The following is a 14,988-nucleotide window of genomic DNA, read 5'->3' as shown; positions in this document are numbered from 1 at the left end:
ACAGATCCTGCCATCAAGGAGTTTAAACTCTAATGAAGGATGAAGTGTGTAAGAGAAAGATATGCACAAATAACTGATATAAAGGAGAATGATATTAATATCAAGAAGGTATCATCCTTGCTAGGGGCTTTGAGATCAGAGAAGACTTTAGGGAAAGGAGTAACCTATAGTGGACTATATAGTGGGCTTTGAAGGAGTACAAAACAGTCATTCTAGTTGTTTATTTTTTTGTTTTTTGGTGAGGAAGGGGAAGGGGAGGGGGCAAGGGAGGGGTGCAAGGAGTGTGTGATCAAAGCCACAGAGGTAGGAGAAGGCAGGAGGAAGATATGAATGAAATTGTCCAATATGTCTGGAAATAGAATATATGAAAGGAAAATATAAAGGCTAAGGCTTGAAATGTGGGTTGGAACAGGTTATGGTAGGCTTTGAATATGAAGATCTGGAGTTTAGTTTCAAGAAACATATTTTTCTTCTTTTAGTAATATATGAAGATTCAATATATTATGTTTTCTAAAACTGACCATAATAAAAATTAAAATGAAACATCAGGGTAGCAAAAAAATTTTTTTTGTGGGGGGCAGTAGTAGGGCAAGACAGACTTTCAGTTTCAGGTCCAATTACCTAATTTAAATCTTGCATAATAGTTCATATAGTGATTTAGAAGTTTCAAATAAATATCATTTTTTAAATTAATAATGTTCACATGAAATAATTTATAAAAGTTGGCCACATAACTTTCTTCCCCAAACAGTATCTTATATCTAGAATTTTTTCCCCCTTTGCAGTGAAGAATTTCTTGGAAAATTTTTACTTGGGGAAAAAAAAAACACCCAGACTTCACAACTTCTTCTGAGTAAAAGAAAAAGAGCAAATTTACTGAAACACTTGGCAAAAGGTGCTTTGTCTATAAGGTTCTTTTTTCTGTTATCTCAAGGATAATTCTTCTAGCTGTGTCTACCTGAGTAGTTTTGATATTCACTTTAACATAGGTATGTATGAGGTTATTTGCAGGACATTTATAGTGTGATTACAGTAAAATTACTTGAGTCAGGAATGGGAACTTTGCCACTTGCTAATGCATATCTCTGTAGTATACTAGTAGTAATGTTTCCTAAATGCTAACATCTGACCTGAAGGATTATATTATTAGCAGAAGCTTTGTGTTCATAATTTTCATAAAAGACTATTGGAAGATTGTAATCAATCAAGGAGGCTTCTGAGCTTGACTTATGAGGTACTTAACTAGTAACAAATATATACGTACCATAAAGTTTTCTTTCTGTTTAGGCCATGGGAGAAAATAAGCATATTGGATCATGGTGCCTTTCACATTAAATATGGAGAAGAGAACTGCAGATGGAGAACCCAAATGTTAGAGAAAATGAAAACAAAAAGTTTGGCGAAATCTTTGACAGGTGACATCAGTACTCTAGTTTATCAGTAAAGAGAGTTGGCATGGTTTAGTGGAAGGGTTTCTAAATTTGGAGTCAGGATGTGAGTTCAGATTATGACTTTTCTGCTTCCTGCCTTAGTGACTCAAGGAAAGTAATTTCTTCTCATTGAGCCTTGGCTTACTTATCAGTCAAATGGGAATCTTAGTCTAGATGACGTCTCTGAGGTTCCTCCCAGCTCTAAAACTATGATACTGACATGGAAGGCTGTGAGGCACTAATTAATCTTAAAGGATAATCCTATATTTCCCCTCTCCCTGTAGCATCAAGCTTATCTCTATAGTTCTTGGTAGTTACATACTACATAGTATAATTGGATAATGACAAACTGTATGATATTGTTGATAAAGGTCCAGTCTTGCTTGGGGTTTGGAAAAATCTGGGTTCAGATCCTGCCTGTGAGACATTATAAATAGTTGTGTGGCCAAGGGCAAGTTCAATGCCCCAAGGATACTTGAAGACTGTAGGCTACAAATGAGTTTCAAACCTGCATTATTGGAGCAAATATAAGGGGTATTCCCTATACTTATGAAATCACAAATGAGAACCAAAAAAGCAATAAATAAACAAACAAATAAAAGAGGTATAATGGTACATTTAACATTTTTTCTCTCCTTCCAACTTTTGACAGTAAATATAGCATGTAGCAAGCAAGTTATTTTGGTTAATAATTTTGAAAAATGATAAAATGCTAAATGGATTGGTAATCATTTCTCTGTATACAATACTTTAATATTTCATCTGGTCTCAATCACTTCATGCTTTACTACTCAGTTTAATTAGCTGTCATAGCCAAAAAAAAAAAATTAACTATGACCTGCTTTCTGGGGAACTGTTGAGTCTGGTCCTTGAGTGATAGCCATGCAATCTGTCACTAGTCCCAGTTCTCAAAGCTTTTCCAGCTTGGTAGGACCTGCCTGGAGCTTGTATTCACTTGGCTAGCATCACCTTGGAGAATCCAGGGTCACCTCCATGCCATGAGGAGATATTGAAAGGAGGACTTTGGTGAAGGATATTATATAATAATCAGAACATAATGTGAGGTGAATCATTTATGACTTGGATTTTAAAAGTACTTCTGGTAATTTATGTTAAATGAATCATAATTTGTTTAGAAAAGGGGACAGATGTTGATATGGTACAGTCACAGCTGTTCACCATACCATTATTAAATCACTGTATTATATGACAGTGTTTGAAACCAACTTTTTTTGCTTAGTCAAGTTGAGTAATATGGATTAAAGTGTCTTTTAAAATGTTGAACCCCTAAAAGCTTGCTTTTTGGAGGGGAATTGAAGTCCAAATTTCATACCTGCTTCTGGATTTCTTTGCATTAGCTAATTGTATTCATAGCTATAGCTGCACAGAGTCACTGACAACATGCATTTTGAAAAATTTCTTTTTTTATGAACTTGTCTAAGTGGCAGCAACATAATTGGTTTCAAAATTATTTTTTTAACAAAATTGTTGATGAATCCTTCTGTAACTGAAAGCATTTGATCCTTAGCTTTTCTGGGTTCTGAGTAAGTTGTAACTTTCCAAAGACTAGCTTAATTTGTGCTTCATTTATTTACATTTGCATCAATTCCTGTTTTAAAAAAAAGAGCTGCCCCCCAGTAAGTTTGTCATATGTCCGTCAAATAGCAGTCGTGGTCTGATCTGCATTATTTCAATGAATGAGTACTATGCTTTTAGATATTTTGAATATCCTCATTGCCATTAACTTTGATTCCATTTTTGTTGTGTTTTATTGAGTAATCTTTTTTTAAAAAACTTTATCTATTGGTTACACCAATAAAGTACTATCCTGCCTACCTTGAAGAGATTTCACCCATTCTCATGGTTTTAAATATGTATGACTTCCCAAATCTACTTTTCCAACATTGATCTTTCCTGAGCCCTTATTTATTTCCCTGTGCTTCAATTGCCTCCTGTATATTTTCATTTGGATTTCCCCACTTTCTTTCTAGAAAACTTAGTATATATTCATCTTCTTCCCAAACTGGGGGCCCTGCCTAGGTCTCTGTTTCTTTTATTGGAATCTTTACTCTTTGGGGTAAAAACCTGAGTCATCATTAAAACATCTTATCCCCAGTCATTGTTTGTTATCTAGGGTTTTTTTTTTTAATAATATCTCTTACAGAAAAAAAATTGAATCCTGACTCATCCTTTTTATCCCCACTATCATTTTCCTAGTATAAGATCTTGCTGCATTACTCCTAAACTACTAAAAATTACATCTCACCTGATTTCATAGCCATTTGTTTTTCCCCATCCAGCCTGTCATCAGTAACACTTGTGTGTTTTTCTTAAAATGGCTTGCTTCTCTCTTGCTCAGAAACTTTCAATAGCTTTCAATTGCCTACTTCAAAAGCTAAAATCTCCTTAGCTTTAAGACCTTTCACAACATGAAATCCACCTGCTTGGCTTTATTTCTTATGCTTCCATACATAAATATTTAAGTCTTTTGGCAGCATGGCCAAATGAAAAGAGTGCTGAATCTCGAGTCAGAGGACTTCCCTCTCCTCCAGCCATAACAGAGGAAAGAGAAGGGTGAAGGAAGAGAAGTATCTGTTGCAGTAGCAGTGGGCTGGGGCAGGGGTGGGGGGTGCTAAACTCAGACCCAGTGCAGCACTCCTTGCCACATAACTTGCAAACTTAATTTTGCTATTCATGTATCACTCTGGCTAACAATCTCCTACCTCCTGCCCCTCCCTTCCCCATATCTCTCCATTAATCACAATCACTGGCTACAGAGGAAGAAACTGTTTCATTGTCACCAGTAGATTGCAAACTCAGTATCTCTCTTGTATCACCTACTGGTTCATTCCCTACAGCTTTCAAACATGCCCAAATCCCTCCTATTCTTTAATAAACAAAACCAAAACAACTTTCACTATCAATTCTCATTCCCTCAAGCTATCCTCTCTTATACTTCAACCCTTTGCAGTTTGCCTTCCATTCTCATCACTCACTCAAATTGTTTTCTCCAAAGTTACCAATGGGCTCTAAATTTTTAGATCTGCCACATTTGACAGTGTGATGACCACTTGCTCCTCCTGAATACTTTCCTGTCTGGACTTTTATGACGCTCTCTCCTGGTGCTCCTTCTAGCTGTGTGTTCACTGGCTTATCGTTCTTATCAAGTCATGCTACTGTAGCTGTTTCTCAAGGTTCTGTCCCATGCCTTCCCTTTCCCCCTATATTCATATTCATTTTCTTTCTCTGTCTAATGGTCTCTCTTTCCCCAATCCCCCACTCTCTTTCACCCTCACTAGTTCCCATGGACTTAATTGGCATCTCTATTCAGATTCTTCACTGACTGATATACATACATACCTCAATCCATATATCTATCTATCTATATGTATGTACGTATATATGTGTGTATATTTTCAGTCTACCTCTTCCCTGAACATCAATCCCATAGCAGTTGCCTATTAGACACCTGAAACTAGATGTTCTAAAGGCATCACAAACTCAGTATGTGTCAAACTTAACATACTATTTTTTCTCCAAACATTCTTTCAAATTTCCCAGTTTATCTTAAAGGCACTATCATCTTTCCAATCTTCCATGTTTGTAAACTAGCCATTATCTTTGACTTCTTATACTCATCCCACATATTCATTCAGTTGTCAGATCTTACCTTTTCTAGCTTTACAATCTCTTGCATCATCTTACTTACCTTCCTCTTGATTCAAATAGATAACTCTTGAGCTGGAGCCCTTATTGCTACAGCTTTCTAATTGGTCATCCTGTCTCAAGGCTCTTCTCACTCCAGTTCAATGTCCACAGTACTATCCAAGTGGTTTTCCTTAAAGGCTCATCTAACCATGTCATTTTCCTATTTAATCAATTTTGCTGGTTTCTGTTTAGCTTTTTAAAGCCCTTTACCACCTACCTGGCCTCAAACCCTTTCCAGTCTCACTCCTCATACTGCATACTGTGTTCTGGTGAAACTGGCCTTTGTGTTCTTCACATATAGTACTCCATCTTCTGTATCTCTGCCTATGCACTGGCACATCAATGCCTGGGATGTACTCTTCTCTTCACCTCTTCCTCATAGAATCTCTCTTTTTTTCAGATGCAGCTTAAAAACCACCATCTACATGAAACCTTTCCCAATTTCTCCCTCACCTGCAACTTCTAGTGTTTTCCTTCTCACACTACATTGTATTTATTTTGTGCTTATTTGTATTATTATTTTCTTTATAACTATTTTTATATACTTGTTTATACTCCCATCTTCCCCATTGAGATTTAAGTTCCTTCTTAGTGCGGATTGGTTTGTCTCTATTTACAGCACAAAGTTTAGCATGTGGTTGGTGCCAATAAATGCTTGTTGATTGATTAACTTCAGAGTCTCTGTAGCTACAAAAACCTGTGGTAAGACTTCCAAGTGAAAGGGTGTGTATATTTTAAGGGTTGACCAGATGCAGCTATGGGTTATATTGTGTTCCCTACTGGGTATCTTCATGAGCAATAAGGAATTGGTGGGGGAGAAGAGATAAGATTTATTTAACAGATAAAGATCAACCTGTTAGGGACTTCTGTTCTGCTGCTTTAGAATGGCCTTGTACATGGGGCGGCTAGGTGGCACAGTGGATAAAGCACCGGCCCTGGATTCAGGAGGACCTGAGTTCAAATCTGGCTTCAGACACTTGACACTTATTAGCTGTGTGACCCTGGGCAAGTCACTTAACCCCCATTGCCCTGCAAAAAAACCCCCAAAACCCAAAAAACCAAAATCAAAGGGCAGCTAGGTGGCACAGTGGATAGAGCACCGGCCCTGGAGTCAGGAGTACCTGAGTTCAAATCCGGCCTCAGACACTTAACACTTACCAGCTGTGTGACCCTGGGCAAGTCACTTAACCCCAATTGCCTCACTAAAAAAAAACAAAAAACAAACAAACAAAAAAAGAATGGCCTTGTACAGTGTCTCAGCCCATTCAATTTCCTACTTTATCCTTCAATATCTACTTCTTATGAGAAACTCTTTTAAGTTAGAAGAGACACATCTAGTCCAAGCTCCTAACCCACATATGAACACCCTCTACATTTCTGACAGATGGACAGACAGCCATTGTTCAAACACTTTCATTGACAAAATACTCATGAGGATGATGATGCCATGTGCCAGACACTGCTAAGTGGTGTTAATACTAATACAAACAAGCAAGCAAATCCCTGCCTTCAAGGAATTTATGTTCTAATGGGGGAAGATGGCACTCAAAAGGGAGCTAGATTGGGGGTGAGGGCTAAGAGAGAGGGGGACAATACAAGAAAATGGCCAGGAAGTGAGTGGTTCACCTGGTTCCTGGAAAGAAAAGGCCAAAGCATATCTTTGCCGGTTCCTTTCCTAGGGACCCAGTAACAAGGTCAAAATGATTCTTGTTTTGGGAGGGGCACGGTTTGAGGAGGAAGGGCTGAATGGATGCAGCATGATCTGTGAATGATTTCATTTCATAAGGAAAACAATTCTATTAAAATGGCTTTAATTGTTCTTAAATTGCACCAGAAATTGTCTTTATACCTTGCACTCTTCTGGATGATTCCCCCACCCCTGCACTGTTGTTTTTTTAAAATTAACTTTTAAAGTTTTACTGATGTGTTTTATTTTTATATTACAAACATTTAAATTACTCTCACTTTGTGAGAGGTCCCTTGTTACAAAATAAAACAGTTAAGTAAAATGACTTGTGCCATGACTTCAACTGAAAGTGCATGTGACATTTTCTTATCTGTAATACCCCCACCTCAATTTTTTCAATGAACAGAATTCAATTTTATATCCCTCCCACCATTCACTGAATTGGGGAAAAAAATTCTTGTAACACATGATTAATCAAGCAATATATATTCCTTCAGTGGATGTATACAAAAAAAAAATGTCTCATTCTATACCAGTGGTATCAAAGTTAAATTGAAATAGGGGCCACCAATCCATACATAAGGATTTCTGGGAGCCCTATATTGATTTGTTTAAAATGTAATATTCATTATCTTTTTAAAAATTATATTTTCATTTATTTTGTTAAATATTTCCCAATTACATTTTAATCTGGTTTGGTCAGAAGTGTTATGAGCCACGTGCTTAACACTAATTCTGTTACAACTCTGCTGTATATCTCATATCAGTCTTCTGGCATCATGGATCATCATAGCATCAATTGTAGTTTTTTTAATTACAGCTTTCCAAGTTATTTGTTTTTATATTGTTCTTATTGTATACATTATTCTCCTGGCTTAGCTTGCATCACTTTTCATCAGTTCATAGAAGTTTTTCTATATGGTTTTGATATAATCAGTTTCCTCATTTTCTATAACATATCTGTACTCCACATGCACATACCACAGCTCATTCAACCATTTTTCAGTTGTTGGACCACAAAAGGAGCAATGACATTTTTCCCCCCCTTTAACCTGGGTCTTCTTTCTCTGCCCCCCTCCCCTTTAATAGTATTTTATTTTTTTCCAGTTACATGTTCTTTCTTTTTGGTGAGGCAATTGGGGGTAAGTGACTTGCCCAGGGTCACACAGCTAGTAAGTGTTAAGTATATGAGGCCGGATTTGAACTCAGGTCCTCCTGAATCCAGGGCTGGTGCTCTATCCACTGCACTACCTATCTGCCCCATGCTACCTAGCTGCCCCTAAAGATAGTTTTCAACATTCATTTTTGAGTTCTAAAATTTTTCCCTCCCTCTCCCTTCTCCAAGACAGCAAGCAATCTGATATGTTATACAATCATGTTAAACATATTTCCACATTAGTCATGTTATTAAAGAAGAATCAGAACAAAAGGGAAAAACCATAAGGATGAAAATAGTGTGCTTTGGTCTGCATTCAGACTCCATAGTTCTTCCTCTGGATGTGGATAACATTATCCTTCACAAATCTTTTGGAATCATCTTGGATCATTGTATTGCTAAGAAGACTTTGCCCAATGTTGCAATTACTGTCTACAGTGTTCTCCTGGAATAGTGAATATTCTTACAAGTAAAAGATTTTGTTTTGTTTTTTCTTTTTCTAATCTCTTTTGGGTATAAGCCTCACAGTGGTATTAATAGATCAAAGGGCACGAATTGTTGGTAACTTTTCATGTATAATTCCCAATTGCTTTCCAAGAATGGTGATACCCTTTCTCAGGTGCACCAAAAGTGCATCAGTGTACCTATTTTTTTTTCTTTTTAGCTGTACTTCCTCTAACATCTCTTATTTTCTTTCTTTTTTTGTCATCTTTGCCATTCTGATGGGTATGAGAATCTCAGAATTGCTTTGATTTGCATTTCTCTGATTAGTGATTTGAAGCATTTTTTCATTTGGCTATAGATGGCTTAGGTTTCTTCCCTTGGGAATTATTTGTTCATGTTCTTAGACTGTTTATCAGTTGGGGAATCTCTCTCTCTTCTAAGTTTGAATCAGTTCTTTATATATTTTGGATAAGAGACCTTTATCAGAGAAACTTGCTATAAAGATCTTGCCCCCCTTTAATTATAGCTTTATTAGATTTGTTTATGTAAAAATTTTAATTGTATGTAATCAAAATGATCCATTTTGTCATCTGTGGTCCTCTTTATTCTTTGTTTGGTCATGAGCTTTCCTCCTATTCAAAATCTATAGATAAATTTTCCACGTTTCTCTAATTTGTTTATGATGTGACCTTTTATATCTAGGTGACATACCTAGACGTGAAGTGTTGGTCTAAATCTAATAATAATATTAATCTTCCCAGTTTAGAGATACTGCATCTTATCAGAAGCATGTCCTCATTTGTCTAGTTGTTAGTTCTTTCTTCCTCCCAAAATTATGTTGTATTTTATTTTCATTTTTGTCATTGTTTCTCTAGTCTTGAAAAATCCCTAACACAGAGTAGACATTGAATATTAGTTGAACTGAATTTAAAATAGCTCCCCTGGGACTCCCAGGTGTTTTACACTTGGGCTTAGGCCAATGCACTTCATTTAGTTCACTTCTCTGATTGCCTTTCAGACATCTTGGGCTGGATGTCCATGTGACAGTTTAAACTAAACATGTCCAAAACTGAACTCATTATCTTTCTTCCTAAACCTTCTTCCCCTAATCCCCTCTGCCCAACCTTTGTTACATTAAAGGACCATCTTCCCAGTCCTTCAGGCTCACAATACAGGAGTTACCCTGGACTTTTCATGATTTCTCATCTTCGCATTTTCCAAGCCATTGCCAAGGCTTGTCAGTTACACCTTTGCAACATCTCTTGTATATGGCCCCTTCTCCCCTCTGACACTGCTACTGCTCTAGTGCAGGTTCATATCATCTCATGCCTAGATTGTTGCAAAGACTGCAGGTGGGCCTGTACACCTCAGCTCTCTCCCTATTTCAATCCATTCTCCATTCAACCAATAAAGTGAATTTCTTGGGGGCAGCTATGGGGCATAGTGGCTAGAGCACCGGCCCTGGAGTCAAGGAGGATCTGAGTTCAAATGTGGCTTCAGACACTTGACACTTACTTGCTGTGTGACCCTGGGCAAGTCACTTAACCCAGATTGCCTCATGGGAAAAAAAAGATTTTCCTAAAGCACAGATTTCCTTAAATTACACTCCCCCGCCTCCCCCTCCCCCAACTCCAGTGACTTCCTTTTGCCTCCAGGATCAAATACAAAATGCTCTGTTTAGTATTCAAAGCCCTTAATAACCTGGCTCCCTCCTACCTTTCCAGTCTTCTTACACCTTATTCTCCAACATGTACTCTTCAATTCATTGACACTGGCCTCTTGGCTGTTCACAATGTACTCCATCTCTTGGCTCAGGGCATTTTCTCTGGCTGTCCCCAATGCCTGGAGTGCTCACCTTCCCTCCACCAACTTCTGATCTGGCTTCCTTTAAGTTCCCAAATAAAATCCCATATTTTATTGGAAGCTCCTCTTAATTCTAGTGCCTTTCCTCTATTAATTATCCCTTACTTATCCTATATAGATTGTTTGCATATATTTGTTTACTTGTCTCCTCCATTAAATTGTAAGCTCCTTGGATGTAGGGACTGTCTTTTCTCTCTCTCTCTCTCTCTCTCTCTCTCTCTCTCTCTCTCTCTCTCTCTCTCTTGATATCCCCAGTGCTTACCACAGTGCCTAGCATATAATTGGTGCTCAATAAATGTTTATTGATTGATTGGTTGAATCAGCTGTACTTCAGGTGATAAAGTTTTTAGTAACCTTACTACCCTAATTGTCTTGAAAAGTCCCAATATTTCCTGAGAGGTTCTAAGACCAGCACTGAATATGGTGGGATTATTGCCTCGCTTGTACACTGGGTATCTTTCAATACCTTCTTGGATCACATTAGCTCTTTTGGCTTCCAGCTTATATTACTGATGTAAATTGAAATTTTGGTCAAATAAAACATGCACCATTCTATCTAGGCACATTTCCTTTATTATATATTTCTGCTTTTTCAAAAAACTTAAGTTCAGAAAATCTCCACAAAACTTCCTTGGCCCACTGAAACTCAGTGGTCTCCCTCTTCCCCAAACTCCTAAGAGGCAGAATGCTTCAAAGTTTGCAAAGCTCTGTGTTATCTCCTATGTTCCTCTTGATAACCTTGTGAGCTCCTGCAGCTGTAATTACCTCCACTTTATTATTGAGGAAACTGAAGGTCAAATAAGTTGCGACTTTCTTATTGTCAAACAAGTAATAAGTATAATTTATTTATATGAAATTTATTTGCAGAGGGAGGGGTTGAACCCAGGTTTCAACTGCTTCTAAGTCTAGAGTCCTTTCTTCTATATGGCAATTAATGAAATACCCTTGTGATGTCTGTTGTATTATCTTTTATTAATTATAGAGATATAAATATATCATCTATGATGTAGAGATATTATATATACATATGTGTCTTATAGGATATAGATGTAGTGGCAATTAGATAGTGTGTTGTAGCTTGAATGCAGTACTGAAGTCAGGAATATCTGAAGACAAATTTGGTCTCAGACAGTTACTGGCTGTATCACCCAGGGCTAGTACTTAATCATTGTCTGCCTCAGTTTTCTCTTTTGTAAGATGGGGATAATAATAACACCACCTCCCAGGATTTTTGTGAGGATCAAATGAGATCATATTTGTGAAGCACCTTGAAAACTTTAAAGCACTAAGTAAGTGCCACTCTTATTTTTTTAGTATTATTTTAACTTTTCATTGGACTGTATTGTATTCCCAATACCTATGCAGGATCACAATGTAGGAGCTAAATAAGAATAGGTAGGATGATTGAGAAATGTGTTGTTAGCTAACGTTTTTTCTTTTAATGTAAATGTTGTTTCAAAGATGCCTCTGATGAGTCTGGGACAGAAGTTGCTGGAAGCATCAGTGTCAGAAATATAGATGAGAGTCATTGCTTTGAGCTGTATGATGGATGCATCTACTACTTGGAGGAAAGTGTGGTATTGTGGAAAGAGCACCAGCTTGGGAGTCAGGAAAGCTAGGTTCTAGTCCTCATTCTGTTTCTAGCTGGTTCTATGTCTTTAGATAAATTAATTAAGCCTGTATGGGCTTCAGTTTTCTTATCTACTAAGTGAAGGAATAGTAAAAAAAAATAGTCAAAAGAATGTTGGGCTTTGAGTTAGAAGCCTTGAAGTCAAATGTCATTTCTTCTCTTCTCTCCTGTGACCTTGGGAAAGTCATTTCAACTCTTTGGAGTCTCATTTTTCTCATTGGTAAAATGATGGAGTTGCAATAGGTGAACCAAGATTCTTTCTAGATCTAATAGTCTGTGATTCCATGAGGATTAGCCCAGCTGTTTTATTTTTTGATAAGTTTATTGCTTACGACTCTCTTTAGAAAAAAAGTGTTTAGCAAAAGTGTTCTGGGGCTTTGATTTTTTTCCTTCTGTAATCAAATGGACTATTTCTTTAAGTGCTGAGGTTCTAGGACCTATGACATCTGGGCTTTTTTGATTTGATTGTTCTTAGTGACATTACCAACAGAGTTGACTTTGGGGCAAATTGCAAATTAGATTAGTCCTTGTCTGTATTTAAGATCTTGGCTAGGAATTTACACTTGGATTTATAGCCATCAGGGTCAATTCAGATCCAGAAGAGGTTAAAAAAAAAAAGTTGACGTCTGCAGTTAGTTTCCCTATTACTAAGATTTAATTAATTATACGAAATAAACTTAATATAACATGAAGAATGATCACCAATAAACAAAATTAAATCACACTTATTAAGATAAATGAGGGGAATACATTTGGGAAAGCAAGAGCTTTAATTTTCTTTTGATAAGGTTTGTTTACTTGCTAATTCACAGTTTCATCAGCTACAAAGCTCCCAGTAATTAGTATGAATTAGTTAGGAGCTGCTATACTAGTCTCCCAATTGATTTAGTTTCTTCTTTCAAAACAAACTGGCATTATTCTAGTTATGAAGAAATTGTTTTTGCTCACCCAATGAGCATGTTAGATGACTGACTTTTCTTAATTTACTTTTGCATAACTAAGGTTTCACATTGCTGATACAGAAACAAATGAAAATCACTGACATTTATATGATGCTCTATGTTCCCTCATTTGATCCTCACAACCCTATGAAGTAGATATTTCCATCATGCCAGTTTTACAGATGAGAAAACTGAGACTGAAACAAATTAAGTGACTCCTGATCATATAGTCAGTTACGTCAGAGGCAGGACTACATGTCCAACACACTTTTCACCCCACCACATAGTCCATCTTCTTTCAGACATGATGCATTAAGCTGTTTCATTTTACTGGATTTTATGGATTGGCAACCTTTTCCTAGCATTTAGACATTAATCAATATCATATTTGGATTGTTGTACCTGTTCTATTTTTTTTTTCATGCTTTAAGCTTAAGTGTCTCAAAAGATTCCTTTCATGAGAAGGGACAGAAAAACATTTTCTGAAAGGTTTTGGTAGAAAGTTTTATAAATCCTTCATTTCTCAGTTTTGTAACCTAGCAGGTAGTTTTGCTTTTGAAAGTCATTCTCCTATTAGTAACAGTCTAAATTAGAATGTTGTGGTTTAGTCTTTCCAAATACAGTATTAACATTTGTTGGAAGTAGCTGGCAACAGAAATAAGTCTTAATCATGAATGCTCTTTGCTTCACTTTCATGTAATAGAAGAGAAGGTGCATTACAATACAAATAAAAATTGGAGAGGAGGAGGAGGAGTTTTTGAAAGTCAGCTGCTCCTGCCCACAGAGCTAACAGCAATGGTACCAAAATCAGCGTCTGCCCAAGGGTTCAGGATGCAGCAGTCCAGATCATAATGGTCTGTGGGTGTTTGTTTTGTGATAAGGAAGGAAACAAGTTTTTATTAAGTGCCAATTATGCTCCAGACCCTAAGCTAAGCACTTTATAAAAATTATCATCTTTGATCCTCACAACAACCTTGGGAGGCATTATATTATAATCCTCATTTTACCATTGAGGAGACTGATCTGCCCAGAGTCACATAACTAGTCAAGTGTTTATGGTATGAAGAGTCACAGACTCAATCAAGTGAATAGCATTAAAACGTTTGAAAACTTCAAACGTAAGGACCCTAAAGTTTCCTTTCACTTTTATTATCTCTTATCCCATCCTTACAACATACTATTATTCTTATTTTACAGATGGCAAAGTGGAGTCAGAAAAACATTTAGTGACGGCCCTGAGACCAGACCCCAGGCAAAGTTCTTGATTCTTAACCTAATGTTATTTAAACCAAGTTTTGCTGCATTTTCCTTCAATTTAAGGTAAAGTAAACATGGGGAATATAGGGGCTAAGCATGTGTTTTGAGTGATGCTGAAGTAGTCCATTCTAATTTATTATCTAAAGTAGGGTCTTAGATGTACATTTCTATACATTAAAAAATAAAGACACAAAGCCAGTGTATTTGGGCATGTGCCTTAAGACAAAAAGTTTGTAATTCCTCAGAGTAGCCATGGTAGGCTGAGGCTGCCGGATTACTGAGGTCCAAGTCGATATCTTAAGCAATTTAGTGCTTTTGGAAGCCTGCTCTTTGCCATTATGGTTTTTACATTTGCATATTATTGTTTATGGTCTGTAAATTTATGTATCCTGTTTTGCATGTGTAACATATCCTCTTTCTAAGAAACTTCAGCTATTTTTCATAAAATATTATCTGCATAGTTATAATTCATTTGGGAAGTGATCCCTACCCATTCCAACATTTTTGAAGGATTAGACTGTTTTATTAAACTCAGTGGCAGTTTCTTTTTAAAGCTCATGCCAGAGTGAGATTAGAATAATGGGTCCTAGTAGTCCTTATTTGATTGAATACTGGGAGCTGGCTTTCATTCAGTAGCAAAAGGTACCATATTTGTTCGAGTCTTTTCTTCTCACATTCAAAGATTTTCATAGGAGAATAGTGCTTTTTGTTTGAACCTAGATAGTGCTCTTATAAATTGACCATTAAAATTTGAGTGCATTGTGTTTATTTATTTGGACTCTGAATTAGTCTCCCTACTTCAAGACTTTTCTTCCCTCCAATTCATCTTTTACATAGCTGCAAAAGTGACTTTCCTTAAATGAAGATTTTAC

The 14,988-nt window shown here is 36.7% G+C and overlaps 1 protein-coding gene across 3 annotated transcripts in view; it reads left to right on the top strand.

The window, feature by feature from the left end:
• RNF152 (ring finger protein 152) overlaps positions 1 to 14,988 on the top strand; it is a 116,193-nt gene that overhangs the window by 25,724 nt on the left and 75,481 nt on the right. For 2 of the 3 annotated variants that reach the window (XM_043976741.1, XM_043976740.1), the window contains exon 2: positions 14,057 to 14,179. The exons of the other annotated variant lie outside the window; for it this stretch is intronic. The gene's annotated coding sequence lies outside the window, so the exon portion shown is untranslated. The remainder of the gene's footprint in view (positions 1 to 14,056; positions 14,180 to 14,988) is intronic. 3 annotated transcript variants of the gene reach the window in all.

Source organism: Dromiciops gliroides, chromosome 1, assembly GCF_019393635.1.
Source record: "Dromiciops gliroides isolate mDroGli1 chromosome 1, mDroGli1.pri, whole genome shotgun sequence".
Taxonomy (NCBI): domain Eukaryota; kingdom Metazoa; phylum Chordata; class Mammalia; order Microbiotheria; family Microbiotheriidae; genus Dromiciops; species Dromiciops gliroides.
The sequence above is the reverse complement of the archived record's forward strand: the minus strand, read 5'-3'. Positions and strand labels throughout refer to the sequence as shown.